Here is an 18986-nt window from a genome sequence, read left to right as displayed (position 1 = left end):
TCGTCTTTATTTTTCTTTCGCGGTTTGCGTCTGTTTTTTGATACTGCTATTTAAACTTACAGTTCACCGTGTTACGAAGAATAAGAGAAACAAATATGATCGAGCGAACGAATATTTGTTCGCGATTATTCATAGGTGTTTTCCAAAATACGCTTGTATTTTTAGCTATATAGAATTCGAGGAGCGAATGTCAAGAGCAACTGAAAAATATATTAGACATTTAAGTACCCCGTGTCCTGTCACTCACGCTGTATACTTCGCTATAATCGTCCAGATTCTTCCAACCCGTAAAATCAGCTCGATTCCTCTTCCTATTGAACGATAGCACGAGTCTTTAAATTTTTTATCCTAAATCCTTCGTTTCGAATATACGATACATTCTACAAAAGTCTTGTACAAAAGCCGGCGGTTCTGTCCTTCGCGAAGATCTGTCGCCGCATTGACCCAATAACGGAATGCCAAGGAGAATCCGCGCGGATTCCAAGAAACAGAGAGCCACGCCAAAGACCGGTCGGGATCGATAGTCGCGCAAAACCGGCCTGCCTCAAGAACACGATCGTTAGCGGGCAGGTACGCATTCGTCATGTTCATTAAATATCGATTGGTCGGACAGTACCGGTGGCATAGAATGACGGGCACGCAGCGTGCTCGTAGTCGCACGCGCGAGCGAATCGTGGTTCGTGAACGTTCGTCCTTATCGGAATCGGACGATAAAACGTGTATTCGTACACGTGTATGTCCTCCGCGAGAACGGTCGCGCGCGCTGCGCCGTTGCCCCGGATGAATTATGCCTGTAACGCGTGCTGATGCCACACCTCCCCTCATACCTGCTGTTCTATCTGCCAAGCATTATGTTACTCTCACCATCGCGATCAACCTCGTGTACGTATTTACACGCACGGCGTTGATGAACGTCGTCGAACAGCGTACAAAGAGTCGCGAGGAGGCGGCGGCGGGGCCTCGTTTAATCGGACGGGCAAGGCGCGAGGTGGCGTTAAGCGGTGGGAGCACGAGAACGCGAGTACCGCCCCTGTGCCCCGCGCGAGTAGACGCTGCGCCAAGTGCGGGGTTGTTTCTATTTTTTTCCACTCCACCCCCGAGTCGACCGACTGGCAGCCTCGCGGCTCGCTGTTTTCTTTCCCCGTATAATGTACGTGTTAGGTGCACGGGTTGCGTTTCGTAGCGCCGTTGTACGCGTGCGGCCACTCGTTCCACGAGTCATAAATAATCTGGAAACATGAATATCACAGGGCAGCAAGGCTCTGCTCACCACCCCCGCCGGCACGTACGTGTAATTTCCTTTTTTTCGCTTCACACGCGGCTCGAGATCGTGGGTGTACCGGCGCGCAGACCAGCCCGCGGAATACACGTGCGTGTACGCGCGTGTTGCGGTAGTAATTAGGACCTCGCTTCCCTTCCCTCAGCTTCCCTATTCCACTCTATGCTTTCTCTCTTTTCGTTTTTTCCTCGCGTTCAATTCATATTCTGATTGCTGCTATTCTTTTTATCGTTCTTCGAATACATAGTTAGTTTCTTTTCTCCTCTTTCCTTCTCTTTTCTTATTTCATTTCTCGACGGTTCGTTCGTTGCCTGTTTGGCCTGATTTTGCATTAATATTCTCAGTAATTGGGTAGAATTAACGCAACACGAGCTTGCTTGGTCCGATCAATCAATCGCGCGTATTGGTTGCAGCGAGTGAACCGAGTTTTCCCCGAATTCGTCGACACCTTCGTTTGTTCGAATCGTTTTTACAATTATTTTATGAAAACTGCGCAGACAAAACTCGTTCCGATGATATTTCTAACATAATATTTACCGAATAAATTCAATATTTATCTTCCCGATAATATTTTTCTCTCGAATAATTCTTGTCTGGCTACGATATGGCACATTCTACTGCATAACGGTCTATTCCCCTTACACGCGAATTCCAGTAGTACCTGTGCATCATTCTACCGTTTTATATTCGATTGTCTGAATATCTTTAATTTATTTATTAGATATTAACATATACATATCCATGTTATATATATCAATGACATGGTTTATATGGTAAATTAACAAAATCTGTAGGATACAATACACATTTTATTAGTGCTGAAAATACCTACGGTTAAAGTATAAAACTCGTATCAAAGACGGAAGAACGGGACGCATATACAAGGAATTCGACTCGCCTTTGTCGAAACTCATCGAATAGAGTCGAAGCAACTTCCGGATTAGCCGGTTTCGTATATTCACGGCTTGTGAATTGGTCATGGTAGACCTGCGAAACCTGTTTCTATAATTTCGCATGACGTGTTAACGTATTTCTGCCAATTTCTGCCCGTTTTATCTTCATGCTCGTGTAATATCAAGTGGTCGTGGAACCGGAAATACGAATCGAATTTTAAAATCGTCCACTCGGACGAACTTGTACGATTATTAAACTTGCATACTTCCGGCGTATATTTAGTCGCCAAGCTTGCAGTAACGTCGGGATATTTCCAAGGATGGTCTGATGTATTAAAAAGCTTGTATCGATCTTCAGCTTCGCTGTCATCGGGCGGACCACGAGAAACAAGAGTCGAAAAGATTCTACATTCAACGTATCGATATTCAAACAACAAACTCGATAGATATTCGACGATACACCTGTGAGAACAGTTTCAGTAGCTTCCACCGCTTTAATGCCACTTATCGACAAAGATCTACGAATAGAAGGAAACGAAAGAAAGAGTGGTTTATGAGTATTTGCAACGTAAATTCATTTAACCGGAGCACCTGTTAATATGCATTGACTATTAATAACAAATGGCTTGCACGGTATTTCTGTTAAAAGATAGGAGACAGACGTATTTTAATAAACGAATATCGCGGTTCTTGAATTTATTAAGAGAAAAATTCTGAGAGAAACTATTCGATAAACCGTAATCCGTAGTATCCTCGCGACATCCGTAGTAACAGATACGGTACGGTGTTGCAACGTGCAATAGGAAACAATTATAGAAATTCAAATGATCTTGCTTTTCCGCGAAAACTTTTCCATAGGATTTCGTACGTTCCTGTTCCGTCAGTATCGAGAAAATTGAAAACTTATCACGCTCATATCGTATGCAGCCGGTGGATCCGTTCGGTTACTTCGACTTTTACGAACCATCGACATTGCCAGACAAATCGAGCGCCAACTAGACGTTAGGTGTTTATGGTCGTGCCAGAAAAGGTCAGTTACGTGAGAATCTTTAACGCGAAATATGCTTCTATAATTACCATATCGTTATTGCCCATCGTTTGTACCAGCAAATATGCGAGAAATCTTTGCACCCAGAATGAAAGACCAAGAAGAAACAACGCGAAACACGTTGCAATCGTAATCCATTCGTACGAACGAAATATCCTTTAAATACGAAATGTCAAGTTACGAAAATATCAGACTATTCGTTCGAAGCACTTATTCAATAGCACTTTATTCCGCGTTCTTATCGATTCAAACAAACGAATAAAACTTGACAAAGTATATTCCCCATCGTCTATCGGATGAAACGGCAGAGAGGAAGGGTGACCATGGTTATTCGAAGGGCAGAATTAACCAAGGTTGGCCCCAGATGCAAATATCTCGTAAGTTAAGGCAATGAAGCCACCACGTAGCTCCACCTTGATCGTGTTGCGCTCCTCGAAGCTTGGATGGTACTCGCTAGAATTCACCGCGAAAATAATTGCCGAAGCTCTCTTCTGCTTCTGCTGCATCGTGAAACGGAACTAAACGAGACCAGGGATTCCAGGCTGTGGTGGTAATTCGGAGCAGACGAGGGAAAGAAGGGTGGCAGAAAGGGGGCCAACGTCGGTCATTCAGAATATTTGAAATCGTGTTGGCAGAACCAGAGCCACGGGAACGTTTTCATCGTGCTAACGGGATTATCTCGGGCTCCTTCGTCTTTTAGAAGCTCCACGCTGTACGTTCAACCGACTTTTCTATTTGGGGTTGATAAAGATCTTGGCAGGATTCGTAGCCGTGCTCTCTCCGAAATGAAAAGCTGCGGGTTATTGCTTCGCGTGATTAATTTGTTTCTTTCTGGGTAACCGGTTTCATTGTTTCGCTTTATTGCGTAACGGAATGCACGGCGTGCATTGAAGCCGGCGTATCATTGATTTTTTTGCATTTTACGAAAGGATCTTGTAATGAGGCGGGCTGAAACTGATTACGGATTTTGGGGAGAAATTATAGGTTGTTTAGGAGAGAATGGGGAAGAATGATTGTACGCTTGGTTACGGTGGAACGAGAGATAAAAAAGTAATTTGTTAGGCGGTCGTGTATCGCAGTTTCAGCGCACGCACGATATTCCGACGTTAAATGTTACATTATCCTCTTAATTAAGTTGCGTGAGTACGACGCCAGATAATGCAAATGCGAGAAAAAGTTGGCATTATTGTATCCTCCTTTTTGTTGAGATTTTCCCGCGCTACACAGAAATATTACGATTACCAATTTCCTGAATATAAGCTCGCATTCCTATCACCGATAATCGTACGTCAGAGGACATGTAGCAAGAATTTTGTACTTACCAAAGAAAGAAGTACAGGAAGTACTGGAAGGTCGCGAGTTCTCGACTTTCTTACTCCACTCGTTCCTAACACCTTTACAGAGACTCGCTTCACATTCTCACACTTTATTCGCGTCACACGTCATCATAGTTAGTCACACTACCAGAGACAATTTGATGAAACACTTCTCAAATATCTACGAATCGTTCAATCTTCATCAACATTCCAATTACTATAGCTCGTCGTATCTAATGCTCGTCCCTTTGACAAGATGATTCTTTATTGCTCTCTCCGTTAGAGTTTGTTATTTATGTAATGAAGATTTGAAGTATATAAAAAACGTTGCTTAATACATAAGATATTTCATTCTAAAAGCTCTAACACGATCGCTCGCCTGGAAGGTATATCTGTGCGATGACATAAAAATTTGTTTATGGACGCTAGATGCTTTGTACTCGAGCATTCAAAAATCTTCGAAGCTTTAATCTTGTATACAAGGAAGACGCTGGAAGAATTAGAAGAAAAAGGAGAAACGATAAATGTGAATCCACAGCGATACCGACAAGATAATCTCTTCTCAAGAATGCCCTGGAAACACCTCGATTTCAGCGCGAAAAATCTCGGAGACGTGCAACGCGAAATTATGCTATTGCGGCTGGTCGGACAAATTCGCGTGGTTGTAAGCTCGCATACATGGAAGCCGGATTTTATCCGGACAGGCAGCGGGAGCCAGGTAGCGAGAGCCTCTCGTGGAAGAAGACTCGTATTAGGCAGTGAAACAAATTGCGCCCCCGACAATCTCCACGGACGATCTATCCTTGGGCCCGACCGGGATAGTCAAGAATCATGTTTCGCCGTGAACAGTCGTGCTGCCTTGCTCTCTCTTAGGAGCGAGAAAGCAAGGCAAACACCGTAACCGTGCAGTCGAGGGAACTGGTCCCCCTCCGTGGCTTCGTCCTTCCTCGACCGCCGAAGAAACTGGGTCGTTCCCTTAATGATCCTTATTAATTGTTCCTACAACAGCTCCGAACGACCGCCTATGGCTAATGTTTCTCGCGCGCGTGCCGTCACCATTTTATAAAATGCGATAGAAATTGAGGACATTAGGAGATGGTCGACTACTTTTTTATTCTTTTACTTGCAAAGGAAATAAGACGCACGAGTTCGATCGAGTAAGATCATTGGCATTTGTATTTGCAATATTAATCCTCCAGCCGTGAGCTATTTTCATATCCTTCTGTATAAAATCGTGGACGAAATGTATATCTTGCACAAGTTTATCGTCAGGAGGATTTTAATGCAATGGAAAAAAGGAAATACCTTTGTTTATTAATGTACAATTTACGAACAGCGTGGCCCGCCGAAATTAATAGAATATATTAAACGGGATTTCATTCATGGGCTGAAGGGTCACTAATTTAGTATTTTAGTATTTGCAATGAAAAGATTGCTGGACGAACAGAATATGATTTACCGTGACATTTTTAGTTACATGGAGTATACCGGATGGAGGCTCACGCGAGGAGCTTGACCTCCCTAAACTCGATTTTGCCATAGCGCACCGTGAAGGTCTTCCCGAGCTCTTAAGAGAAAAAAGACCTACATAAACGATGCGAGTTGGCACTTAGGCTTTATTGCCGGAACTTAGGCTCTCATTGCTATCAAGCTCGGCCGAGCGTGTGCGTTCCCCCGCTTCTCACACACGCGTATGCACCTACCGTACGAAACGTGTCGGTTTATGTTCATTTTTATGGTCGCTGATTACCAGGTACGCTAAATAACTATCGCGTCCGATCGTCCGTTCTGTCGTAACCGGATCGGAACGATCGGGCCACAATGCTCGCTCGATATTCCTTCTCGCACGCCACGTGTACTGCCACGATACACACGATAATCTATAGTTACACGCCGGATAGTGTGGTGTGTAAGTGGGTTCGTGGCGCGCGGATTTCATCGTGCGCATCCGTAAAGACGTTGCCGAAAATCACTGGAACAAATTCACGCGCCGCTCCGCCGCACCACGAAAATGGGGGGATTCTTCGTCGTGTACGTACCTGGCTCCCAAGTAAAACGATTCCCGCCGTTTTTCGTTTTTACCTCGTTCCCTTGGCCCCTTTTTGCATCGATGTACGGGGGAATCGCGCGATTTTCTGCGGATTCTCTCCGATCCGCGTCCGTCTCACGCGATAGACCGCCAGCAGGTCCGACTCGGTCCCAGGGCGATCCGCTCCGTGTGCGTGCGAGAAGTTAAACACGTTAGGGTGTTAAGTAACGAAAGAATGGTCGTTTCGATTCTTTCTTTCCTACACCTTTCCTCCTCCCGCCTTTCTTTTTTCCTTCCCAATTTTATTTTCTCACTTGTTCAAATGCATACGTGTTCTTACGTTAGGGAGTGTTCCGATCACGAGATATAATAAGATCTGTGAGTAATGTCGAGCCGCGCGTTAGCCTCACCTTCGATGTGCCTCGCAGCGCCACACGCTTCGATCATAATACTCGATGTTATCTGGAATCGCGAAAAGGTTAACTGGTTCCTGAACGCGAAATCGCCAGGAATGTATACGAAGATTTTTTGACAGTTATGGAAATGTAGGAAATATGGTTAACAATACTGTGATATTTAATCACCGCCTCTCGCGCGCCCTATCTCTCGTATTTCAGCTTCGTGTTCCGATCAGGACGTATCCCCGCCTCTTTTATTTTTACCATTCTATATATGCATATATATTTATTTATTTATATCCCTTTTTCTTTATCTCATAAAACTCGCGTTTTATACGCACGCAATAAAATCGACTTTTGAAACGAGACGGCTTATTTCCCCCGAAGAATGGAGAAACGGAAAAGTTCCAGGCAGAATAAAAACGAACGAAACAATGCAGCCTTGGTGGCCGGTTTCACGATCGTAGTTTCTCCGGTCCACTGTCACGGGCCTCGGTTAATCACGTTTAATACTTAATCAAAGTACGCAGGATACGCTTGTATCCACGTCCGAGATTGAGATACGCAATACGATCGTCCGGCCCTGGTTGCGCGCGCGATCGGTGGCTCTGCAGCCTGTCTCTCGCGCGGAGAATTCGAGACGAGGTGGTCGCGAACCCGCGAGGACGATCGAGCGAGCGGGATGGAGATATCCTCGTAGCCGGCAGTGACGCATAAATCTGCGCTACGTTCCTATATACGCGCATTTAATTGCAGTGCACCGATGCATCTGCGAGCGGGCACCGCCTCGTCGGTTGCGCTTCGAGCCTCCTCCGCCGAGAGATGGTTCGCCGTGGCTGCCGTTATTTCTGTGTCCAGCGGCTGGTAGATCCTCGCTCGATAAAAATGTGACGCGGTCGTACGCTGGATGGCACTGAATTTATTCGATAAAAGTGTCGATCTTCCAGTCTATAGCTCTCTGTAGTTGGAGGAGGTGGACTCGTTGAAGAATTATAGGGCTTTCTTGTATCAAGAGTCGTTGAGATTTGTTTGGGCGTAAATTGTTAAGTTATATGTGGAGGATTTTTAAGTGGAATATGATTTGCGAAAGTAGAATAGGAGTTTGTCTCGGCACATTTTTGAATCAGACAGATTTTAACAGGATATTGGGTGCTTAATGGAGTAAAACTCGTAGGCTTTTTTAATAGATAACGACGTAAGAGCTTCTTTGCTTTCGTAAAAAGTTTTTGATATTTCTTTGAGTAAATCGATGGATGTATTAAATAAACTCTCTGGTTATCGCGAAACATCTGACGCAGAAAAAGATACTTGATAGTTATTATTGTTGAAAGATGAACTGAAAATGTAGTATAATCTTTATACCGGGCAACTCTGCTGTTCTTCGGTCTATAAAAGGCGGAGAAAAGCATCGTAACCCTCGGAACGATTCGCCAGATCGTTACGATCTCGGAAACAGCTTCGACTTCCGCCGATTCGCCTTTCTTGTCATACGATTCCGTCGGAATAGGTGTAGTTGGGAGCGCTGTAAGAAAGAAGCAGTTGTATCGACGACAGCAACGTTCTCGGAAGTTGGAGGGCTTTCGAAACTTGTCAGATAGTCATATCTACGGTAAGAAGTATCTTACGACTGCCGGTGTAAATACCAGATTGTTTCAGAAATAGCGTGTTTTCAAAGACGACAGTTTCTTGCCTTTACGAAACAACTAACCTATTTCCTGCAAGATTTTTATCAACTCGATACCAGCTATCGCATTCAAAGCTTCCAGTTCGTCATTCCGACAAAATCAGGTTAATAGGTGTTCTATCGATTTCTACATACGTTCTCGTCCCTTAATTAAGCTTCCTTTCTAGATCGTTCCATTGTGTGTGAAATCGCTGGTTCGGTTCGTTCGATACATACAAAGAGAAAACAAAAGTGGTATATGTGCCAATAAACGGATAAAAATATTTTCTCCGTCACGTATTTATACGTACAAATGTACGAGGAGTGTAAAACTATTTCGATCTAAGTCTCGGGTGAACATCCTCGAAGGCCTCGTTTCTTAGACGACAGTCCAGCAATTTCTACTTACTCGCTTTCCTTCCTTCTTCCCTTTTCTCTCTCCTGTCCTCCTCTTTTATTCGCCTACGTGCTTCCTTTTTTTTTTTTCTTATTTCACCTTTAGCCGGCACGTGTTTCAAAAGGGCGCGTTCCGAGGTCACCGTTAAGGACACGTTTGAAATCGTTCGCGCGAAATGCTGGCGCCCGTGCGCTCTCCGCATAAATCCTTCCCCTTTGAGATACGAAAGTGGGTTGTACTCGGGTCGCACCTACCTTCGCAGTCGTAATCTAGGCGCTCTTCGAGTGGAGTGCCCCCGAGTGAAGTGCGTTTCACTGTATTGTGCGGCGGTCGCGCCGGATTCGTGGCTCGCAGAGTCCGCATTTGCCGTTTCCACCCTAGCGCCGCGCTTCTTTGCCCGGCTAAATATGACCTTCGACCTCCAGCACTCGAAGACGAACATCATAAGGCGCGATTTTTGCCGCCTTCTAACAAGCTCCCCCTTTTTCTAAAGCGAAACCGTGTAGCTCGATGGTAGTCCTGCAAATACCAGTAGCGTTGACCAGTATCCTGGCAAACTCGATGAAATAGTTTGTAGCGATTATTTCGTTATTGATACGGTAGTTAAAAAAATAGTAATAATTGCAATAATTTACACAAAAAGGTTATGTAGTTTGAATCTAAAAGTTTCATTGCGCTGTGCAGAGTTCAAGGTTGAATTTTAAGCCGTTGAAGCTTCTCCGACCCAAATAATTCGACTTTACCCTACTTCTACCAAGTGCTATTACATCCCTGACTTTCACTAGTCGTCATAGAATTTTCTACTGTATGTCATACTCTGTTGGCGCTTGTTATGTCATTAACATAATTCTCTACTTTCGTAAATTCGCGAATTGTTAACCATCGTATATGAACTTGGACTATCAGAAAAATACATCCATCTCTGCTGTCCACCCATCCCCGAATTAAATCGATCAAACTCGGCGGTCGTTCAACGATACAGATTTCAAGTTTCCTTTATATCTTTCTTCGGCGAGTCTCAAGTGTACAACGATCGACAGAGTTCTAAACGAGTCAGCGAGATTTCTTTCTGGACGAGAATGTGTCCGACTGCGATAACCGTGTTGCTTTTCGATGAAAACTTGAAAAGACCTTTTTTCCCGAGGAAAAAGAGGATCGCGCGAGGGTGGCCAGAATCGACTGGGCCGAAAGTATATTGGACAAGTTGGAGACCGCTGTAGACCGATTTCTTACCGAAGTCGTACGAACTCCTGGGTCGTTCGTCGTGTTTCGTCCGAAGAATGCCAGTTCCGTCGTAGTTTGTGCATTCGATGCGTATGTGGCTTTAAGTGGCTACCACGGTGGCGAGACAATGCCGAAGAAACACGTATGTGCCTGTAAAATGAAAACGTTCGGATAAAAAAGTATGAGATGTTTCTAGGAACCGTTGAATTACCGGAAAGAAGGGAAACGAATGTTCTCCCCTTGGATGGAAAACTATGTAACAGGACAAAATATACGACGTATAAAACGTACAAGTATAAAGCAGGATATCGGAATTCGTTCAGACGACTTGAGAACCGAGTTACGAACTAGTAACGGTAAAGAATATTCCAGCAACCGTTTCTTGCGTTGTTACTAACATTTCGTTTCGCTGGAAAATGTACATAACGAACAAATAAATGTACGCGCGTTGAAAAAGATGAGAGCCTCGTAAAGTTTTCGATCGTGTCTCGCGAGCGAAGTACCGCGATCGTATTAATACAGAAAGGTCGCTAAAGTGTGTGTACACCCCGTTACATTCTTGGCACGGTGAATCGTCGATGTAGCTTCTTCGGAGCCCGTCTTCGTGAAACAAGGTTGCGGAGGAACTGGGTTACGCTGATACGCCGCTTAATCTACGACCTACAATTCCTCTTCTTCCACCACGGTCTTCATCTTACATATCTTTCATCTTACACAGTTGCTACTCCTCCTGCCGCTTTCGCCTTACCTCTTGACAGCCCTGTCTCCTCAAGAGCATTGTTTCCCTTCTGTTTTCAATTATGAAGGCAAACTATGAGACAGAAAATCATGAAACTCGAGCTTCGTTCCAGAACGAAAGATACAAACGGCCTTTTCCTCGTTCAAACAGCCACGTCGTTCGCATTTCGATGCTGGAGAACAGTTCGTTCGCGTTCAAAGAGGCGGAGCAACGATACGGCGTTGTTCCAGATGGTCAAGTGATATCAACGATCGCGGAACGAATAGGCAAAGTGTCAGAACGGTGAAATTGGTCGGATGAAACACGCGAAAAGTATGCAAATCATAATGAATACGATCTGTGGTCTGTCCGCATCTGCGTCGTCGGGAACACGCGCGAAACGCGTTCTCCATTCTCCAGACCCCTCCTTCGCCGTTTTGCATACTGATTCGGCGACACTCGTCGTTTTTGAGAGGCGAAACCACCGTGGGGACCAGCTGCCTTCGAGTGGTAAACACCGGCGGTGCTGTGTTTCTTCGAGCAACCTTTGCTCCCTGCGATCCGCTTGCACAGGAAACTATCCCGGAGAGGGTTCTCTCTTTGGCCCAGATTAAGACGCCTTAATGGATAACGAAGTTGCTGGCGTATCGAGGAAACAGGATGTCGATAGTGTTCGTGGTTGAAGGCTTACGAAGGGGCTCCCGAGTGTGTACCGTCTGTTGTTGTCACTCGTTTCTAGAAGGATAACAACGTAGAAGGAACACATCGGAGATCGCGAACGTCTCGATGGTACAATATAGATCAAACATTTTTACGATTACTCTGCGATTTAACTTCTTTCCAAGCAATCTACTTCTCAGAATAAAACGAAGGGTCCCGTAAAAATACGAAAATAAAATTAAGTTTATTATCTGACACGATCGAAAAGGATGGAAGATTTTCCAGTGCGGGAGAAAGGTTCCCATGAACCTTCGAATTCCCGAAAGAAGCAGCGACTTTCTTTTTATCGTCCCTCTCCACGGCTACCTTACCGCTATATCTCAACCGCCGCTAGCTTCTCCTTCTTTTCTTTTCTTTTTTTCTTTTTCGCGAAAAAGAGATAAACACGAGAGGGCCGGGATAGATCTTTCCGAAGCCCTACATGAACATCAACAACGAAGCGCAAATAAAAGTAAAAGAGTCGGGGATCCGCCTAAACGCGCGCCCAACTCGATATAGACTTCCTACCGCCGCTCGACGTTTCTCCACCCTCTTCTCGGCCTGTCTACTCACCGAACCTTTGAGTCTTTTCTGATCCGTGACTTTTTTCTAAAGGGCCGCCAGTGTATGTGGGGGGCCCTTTCGACCGACTGCCCTCGTGTCATTTTGCGTACGTTCAAACACACGCGATACACCGACCCCTTCGCTTTGTATCCGACTCTTCCCTCAGTCTCTTCCACGCTCTTTCTTTTCTTATTCTCTTCGTTCCTCTTCTCTGTTTCAAACTCTATGCCCTCCTTTCTTTCCTTTTATTTTCTCTTTCGATATCTAGTAGCAGAATTTCTTTTAATATGGTTTTCATTTCCTTTTTCGATCGATTTTCTCACAATGGCTACGAAATATACAGGGTGCGCCGTTAGAATCCGGACAAAAGAAGTTTTGTGCAGAAAGTTGTTTATTTAAGTCAATACACAAAAACACATGAAAATGTTGTTATATCTCATTTAAAGGGTCCTTGCTGAGAACTTTTATTCTATGTAACCACCCTCTGCCTCTATGACCTGCTCTATTCTTGCTCTAAAGCGCGAGCACGCTGACTTCAACTGGTCGCGTTTAATTGTCGCGAATTCTGACTCGATAGCAGCTCGTAGGGAGTTGACGTTGGGGTGCCTGCATTTATTAGTTTGTCTCTCGATAACGCCCCACACGTAATAGTCCAATGGGTTTAGGTCGGGACTGTTAGGAGGCCAGAAATCTTTCGACCAAAACATGTCCACATTGTCAGAGAGCCAATTTTGAACAAGATGACTTGTGTGAGCAGGTGCGCCATCTTGTTGAAATAAATACGGCCTTCCAGAAGCCGTAATTTCCATCCACGGCTTTATTACTGTCTTCAGGACCTCCAAATAAACCTCCTTTGTGATTCTTTCGCCTTTTTGGAAGAAGTGCGGAGGCATGACGTCGCCCTCACTTGAGACAACGCTGAACTTTTCTCGCCGGAGAAGGAGAACCCTTCTCGAACCACTCTGAGGCTGCGTATCTCTTAGCAATGTCGTATACCGTCGATCTTGGGTAGCTAAAGAATTTTATAATTTCGACCGGCGTTCTCCCGGCGCGAAGACTTTCTATAATCGCCGCTCTTCTATCGTATTCCGGGTTTTGCTTAACGAGTTCTGTCATTTTGAGGTTATAGAAGACTTATTGACATATTTAACTAACTTCAGAGTCAATCAGCACAAACATCTGAATTCTAATATGGTGGGAACTACAAATTGAATTCTGTCCGAATTCTAACGGCGCACCCTGTATAGTTGCGCGTACCCTTCTTTCTTCGACCTATTGAATTTTTAAACTATTGCTCCGTAAAAATTAGAAAACCTATAGTCTTCAGATTTTTCTTTTTCTCTCTCTCTTTTTTTTTTATAGCAGAATTCTGATATTCGCGAAATCACGACTTCGTAATTTCATTTGAGAAAAGGTAAGAAAGAGTTTCCAAGGTTTTGCTTCGTTCGCTTAACTATCATATGCCGCATTTCGCTGCAATTTCGTGCCGGCCGGTATAAGGATTTACGTGTTAAGGGAGAAGCAACGGTGGATTCCTTTGTGGGATGCCATCGCTTCAGCTACGTCTCTATTATTTTGTAGAGAGTTCTCGATGTAGCCGGTGCTAATCGTTGCCTCGCATGCACGGTAATGTACCGTACAATAACGCTTTTCTTCCGCGTTTCTTTGCCGTATTTCTTCCGTCGAAAGCTTTCTTCTCGTTCCTCAGGGAAGCGCCAGCTGTCTCGGTGGCGATGTAAAAACGTCTATGTGAACAGGAAACTGGAAGACTATCGTTCTCCTCTGCTATACCCGTTGAATCATTCTGCCTGCTCTTTCCACTACACTGTCTCTTCAACGAACCTTGGTAATCTTCGAATAAAGAGATTGAAACAGGCGAACGAGAACGTACATATACGTTCGTGCAGTCGATCAAACCACGTCCTAAGCGATTTATACCTCTACCTTGCGCGTCTTTTTCTGTTTCTTTTGAACAGTCGTTGCACGAACTTGGAAATCATACAAATAAGCTGCGCCAACAATGGAACACGTCATTCTGTACTGCAAGAAATATCTTTTATTAATTTTCTATAAATGTACAAAAATTCACAGTCTAGTAACGAGCGTAAAAATATGAAGTGACGTAGAAAACGGTCCTCTGATTCTCTTTCATCTCCCTGTGTTACTAATAACTCGTGAACGATGGAATTAAAGAAAAATTTCTTTAAGAGGAAACATACCGAAAATAATTTTTCCGATGCCATTGTTCCTTTCAATCGATCGTCGAGAGTTCGATAATTGACGACCAGCACAGACGTCACCACACGCCGTATCTCGCGTCAAAGTATCGCAAACTAGCACGACCCTGTATCTCTATGATGCCATTGGACCGTAGCGGATCTATCGTTTCGATCAATTCTGATGTATTTCATGGGATTAATTAATTTGGCTTATCTTGGACAAGGGGGTGTAATAGTGGACGCATGCAGCGAGAGAGGGCGGTGAAGGTGAGAGAGGTGGCGAGAGAAGATAGAGGCAAAACGGAGCAACGAGCGTGTTCGCGATGTTCACGATTCATCAAAGTCAGTCGAACGTATTTCGATGCTGATTTGCGGTAAACGTAATCATTCCCTTTATTAAATTCTACTATCATAGGCAGCGGCACGGGTTGCCGCAACTACGACTTGCCTCTTGATTTGGCCGTGTATCGAAACCAATCAGGGAAGCGTCCGAAACGGCGGTTTGCCCCCGAGCATGATTCGAATCGCTATCATCTGGAATTGAGTACAACGATAATACTCTTTGTTAATTTTGGCCCACGTTGTCGTTCCGTATCGGGATCACAGTTTCTCGTTCGTTCTCATTCATGCATTTCTATTCGTATTTTCTCCTGAACAGTTTCCTGTCGTTCTTACTTGAATTAGCCGCGTTATTTTCGACAAGAGTCTACCTACGCTTAACAAAGTCGCGACTTTTCAACCTTTCGTGATGTCGCGTGATTTTTAAAGGACGCTTAGGAAGATTCCAACAGAAATAAACTTATATTTCTGACGTCCAACGATCGAATGTCAAGGTAAACTGTGCTTGGATACGTTCTCTATATTTAGTTCGAGATTCGTGGTTGTAAACGTACGATTCCGGTCTCGAATTCAGTTGGAACGATGGATCATACGACTAGTGTCGTGAACTTACGATCGTTGGTGCCAGTTTTGCGACGTGAAAATCCCGGACATATGCTTTACGTGGCTGGTTTATAGGACAGGACCGCGTAGTTCATACGACAGAGCAGGCAGTAGGTATCACCAAAGTGGCAGGAGGTTCGACCTAGAAAGCGACCTATATTTTAAGCATGCGGTTTTATCGCCAGGAATACATTAAGCGACACGACCTGTTCCTCTGGCCGGCCAGGACCCATACGGCCGCGCAAAAACACACAAACACGCCCGATACACACTGATCATTCAATGGAAATTCAGGTAGACCTTCGCAATATACATGGTAAGTTGGCGCGCTTTATGGCATACCCGGTGCTACCTGTGTACGCTCGTCGCTTACGGGGCCAGCACATTTTATCCGACAAAGGTATGGGACGTCGGTTCAGCCAACGGCTACAAGAAAACATTTGCATACAAACGAATCACGTCCGTTTTTTGCGCCCTTCTGCCGTGCTTTTCACGGCAACGACCGCGAGCACAACCGCGAATTTCAACTGTCGCGCTAAATTTCCCTCTGCTTGTTCCAACGGTTTGTCATATCGCGGACATCTTCCACGTGGTCACTTAGAATTTTTGGATATTTTCTGCGCTTCGAATTTGTATCTGCACGATTCAAACGTTTTCTTTAGAATCATACAGCGCGAATGAGATAGAGAAAAAGGTTCATCGGCTGATTCATTGATGTCAATATATTTCTAGCGTAAAATTAAGTTGTTTTAACTAATTATGACCCCATAGTGCTTTACAATGTTGATTTTACGAACGAACATCGACCGGTTTCGATACAGTCTCAGATTCAGGCTTCTTCGAATTCATTTTAGCTCGCAGCAGATTGCTTTTACGAATTCGTCTAGTTAATTCCGGTGGTATTTTTACAAATGCGTTAGGTAACGGAGACTGTTATCTTCGGACCATCAAATCAACGAACCAGCTTTGGATCCTTTGTAATCGAACAACAGGGCTTGGAGGATGATTACAGACGAGGGCTGGGGCGGTTGCCTCGATTGCACTACCGCCTAAACGACAATGACCCTCTTTGGTCAATGAATGACCATCAGCTGGCGCGGAGTAATCGCCTGTCACCTACAAGCCACGAAGAACTCTCTATCGCGCCGATCGAAACAGAATAGGGCGCGCGATTCAACGCGGATAAGCTTCGCCGAAGATCAGCCCACTTGTCTGGCCAATTTTCTTGTACCGCTGAATTACCATAAACTCGCTCCCGGCGAGGAACTCTCCCCGAGAGAAAATAAAATACTCTTCGCAGAACCGAGAATTCGATTGTCCCCTGATTTCCGATTCGATTTTCTACGCTCGTTCAACGATCCTCGCAATTTTTACTCGAGAAAACCATTTTCACGTGTCACGAAAATAAGCGAAGACCGCGGTGGGATAAAAGTGGTAGCAAGTCACAGTTCCTTGCATAGAAAAATAATTTTTACATTCAATACATTATATTAAATTAATATTATTCCTTCGTTACAAAAAATCATGAATTTATCATTTGCTTTCGGAGGACATGTCTTTGAACCTATCAAGCTATTAAAATACTTCTTCTTATCACTAAATAACAGAAAAGGCAGAAAATCGATGGCAATAGACTTATCGTATCTTCTCGCGTGGCCGTCAATTCCCATTACCTTCTTAGAATTTTACCGTCATTCGTGAAAAGACTTTTAGTTTCTAGCTTTAAGAAGATTAGCATGAAATTAAGCTTCGAAATCTCGTATATTAACGATGATTTATCAACATTTCCTCTTGCTTAACGATACTTTAACGATAGAGAAATACGACGGACTAGAAACTAACTCGGAGAACATAACCCGTAGTTACTACCTACTCGAAGGAAACTCTGTTTTCCGAATCAGTTCCTAGTTTCATGCACCACCGGATGAGATGATGCCGAATAAAATAGAATCTCCACGAAACGTTTGCAATTTCTCGAAGCGGCGTGCCGTGCGCGTTATCGCACGTATCCGTAATACGACTCGGTCGGATGTAGTCTGGCGTTGACACGGCGCAGGATGGTTCGCATCAAGATGCCGGACCAAGTTCAGGAAAACGAATGTAATTCGGCGCTAGGTAGGTCAGCGACGAAAATAATCGGCGCGCAGGTGAGAGAGACGAGACGCGGTCCGCCCGCTATCACGCTAATGTTCGTCGGAGTGTAGTTCTGTGTTCCAGGCTAGAAAGAACCGAGTCTCCGTTATTATTTTGCCTCGGATCCCTTTTAACCGTCTCCTACACGGCTGTCTCCTCTCTGACCAGCAAAGAGCCACGGGGTAAAATGATATGTTTCACTGAACAACGACCGTCCAACTATAAGAGACCAGATAAGACAAGATGGGACCGCGGGATACCAGGATCTATATTAACTCTCCTTTCTCTTGGTACGGTTACAACAGGATGAAACGAACGCTCCTGGAACGCTAATCGTTCTGACCTGTCGCTTCGGGTTATCCGAACGTTCTTAGGTGTGGAGACGCGTAGAGGATAGAAGGATGGACCAGGTTGAAATCCTTATCCTACTGCGTATCCTGGCTCAACTGCTCGGCTTTACGACGTGGGCCTCTGATTGCTATTTTTGAAAAATGTTTTAGGTCTATCGTTGATTAATTGTCTTTCCTAGTTAGAGGATAAAGTCTAGGAATTACTTTATGTCCACGGAATTGTACGTTTGCAATTAGTAAGTGTGTATAATAGATGTCAGTATATCGGTAGTCAGTGGCGCGGAATTCCTTCAATTTGACTTTGCACTAGTTTGAGTGGATGTTGGAAAGTTAGACGCGTTTCCGAGGTGGTAAGACCGCCACCGATTCGCCAATTAAATAAACGTCCACGATTACTTGGTACAAAGGGCCGAATAAGTCGAAGCATTCGGATTGTTTGAAACGGAAATTTACAAGGGCTATTTACACGAGATTCGTTCTAATCTCAAGCACTCCTGCACCGCGTCATCTGTATAATTTCAAGATAGAACAAAGCTGTCATTGCGCGTCATTTCCTTTGACAAGGTTTTTTACGCTCGGCACATCATCGTGCAAATATTATCAATATTCTGACGTTATCTTTAGAACCACGAGCGTTAACAATACATGCTTGTCCCGCGGTGATACTACGCCACGATTCCCCTGACTATTCGTTTCGTATAAGACGGTCGAAATGCCGTATTCGTTAATGAATTTAATAGGGGATAGCGGTACCGTAGCCTTACCAGTAATCCGAATCTCGTCACGGCGTAATTGATCGTAGATAAAAGCTACGGGTCAGTAATAACCCGCGTGGTTGCGACAGTCGAAACGAAGATATCGGTCGGAGGTACCATATCGTCACGTAATGGAAGATCGTGCGAAACGATTATCGTTCCGGTATTCTCGAGCTTGGGGATAAAGAGCTTATGACTAATAAATGGATAAAACACGTGTGCGAGATGAAATTCGGTCACGATAACGAACGATAACGTGTAATACACGTGTACACAGCACAGATAATCTACATTGTTCGCTGCTCGAGTCATATTAGTCTGCTGATAAATTTTTACTAGATGTCGAGAAAAGTCAATCT

General features: G+C 44.4%; 1 protein-coding gene across 4 annotated transcripts in view; it reads left to right on the top strand.

The window, feature by feature from the left end:
• Positions 1–18137, top strand: part of LOC132910954 (lysophosphatidylserine lipase ABHD12) — a 231054-nt gene extending 212917 nt beyond the window's left edge. For all 4 annotated transcript variants that reach the window (XM_060967179.1, XM_060967176.1, XM_060967178.1 and 1 more), the window contains one exon: positions 18126–18137. The gene's annotated coding sequence lies outside the window, so the exon portion shown is untranslated. The remainder of the gene's footprint in view (positions 1–18125) is intronic.
• The last annotated feature ends 849 nt before the right edge of the window (positions 18138–18986 follow it).

Source organism: Bombus pascuorum, chromosome 9, assembly GCF_905332965.1.
Source record: "Bombus pascuorum chromosome 9, iyBomPasc1.1, whole genome shotgun sequence".
Taxonomy (NCBI): domain Eukaryota; kingdom Metazoa; phylum Arthropoda; class Insecta; order Hymenoptera; family Apidae; genus Bombus; species Bombus pascuorum.
Note: the sequence above shows the minus strand (reverse complement) of the source record. Positions and strands in the feature narration are given on the sequence as shown.